A 1,408-nucleotide genomic window follows, 5' to 3' on the forward strand; every position below is an offset into this window, starting at 1 on the left:
ATCACTCATTATCAGAGAAATGCAAATCAAAACCACTATGAGGTACCATTTCATGCCAGTCAGAATGGCTGCTATCCAAAAGTCTACAAGCAATAAATGCTGGAGAGGGTGTGGAGAAAAGGGAACCTTCTAACACTGTTGGTGGGAATGCAAACTAGTACAGCCACTATGGAGAACAGTGTGGAGATTCCTTAAAACACTGGAAATAGAACTGCCATACAACCCAGCAACCCCACTGCTGGGCATACACACCAAGGAAACCAGAATTGGAAGAGACACGTGTATCCCACTGTTCATCGCAGCACTGTTTATAATAGCCAGGACGTGGAAGCAACCTAGATGTCCATCAGCAGATGAATGGATAAGAAAGCTGTGGTACATATACACAATGGAGTATTACTCAGCCATTAAAAAGAATACATTTGAATCAGTTCTAATGAGGTGGATGAAACTGGAGCCTATTATACAGAGTGAAGTAAGCCAGAAAGAAGAACACCAATACAGTATACTAACGCATATATATGGAATTTAGAAAGATGGTAACAATAACCCTGTGAGACAGCAAAAGAGACACATGTATAGAGCAGTCTTTTGGACTCTGTGGGAGAAGGCGAGGGTGGGATGATCTGAGAGATAGCATTGAAACATGTATATTATCATATGTGAAATAGATCACCAGTCCAGGCTTAATGCATGAGACAGGGTGCTCAGGGCTGGTGCACTGGGATGACCCAGAGGGATGGGATGGGGAGGGAGGTGGAAGGGGGGTTCAGGAAGGGGAACACATGTACACCCATGGCTGATTCATGTCAGTGTATGGCAGAAACCACTACAATACTGTAAAGTAATTAGCCTTCAATTAAAATAAATAAATTAAAAAAAAAATTTTTTTTAATAAATAAAGGGAAGTTTCAGGGGTGTCCAGGCAGGAGGCCAGGTGCTAATAATCATCTCAAAACTGGTCATGGAGCGCTCTAGTCAGTGTCAGCTTGATGGTTTTATGCCCAATTCATTTTCTACTCCAAGGTAGGTCTGCTCCCACCTCCTCAAGGCCAGACTCTAGAATTCTTAAGCAAGATCAATTCTCTCCTAGTTAGCTAGACATTATCTGTAACTCTTAAAACATGCCAGAGTCAGGAGGGGAGAAAAATGCAAGTTTTAAAATCTGTGCTGCTGAAAATGGAGCATCTTATGCTGTGGCCACATTAGATTTAATAGTACCAACAAAAGCAAATTTAGACACGTAGGTCTAATCACATATCCAGAGATACAACTGAGTAAGGATCTTATAAAAAGGTTAAGCACAGAGGAAGCATTTAATAAATGTGACACATTTTTTATAAGTTGACATGTTTTATAAGTATGGTATATGAGTCCATTTTGAATGAGTGAGAATCAATTTTTTTTT

This window comes from Bison bison, unplaced genomic scaffold, assembly GCF_000754665.1.
Source record: "Bison bison bison isolate TAMUID 2011002044 unplaced genomic scaffold, Bison_UMD1.0 scf7180017864291, whole genome shotgun sequence".
NCBI lineage: Eukaryota > Metazoa > Chordata > Mammalia > Artiodactyla > Bovidae > Bison > Bison bison.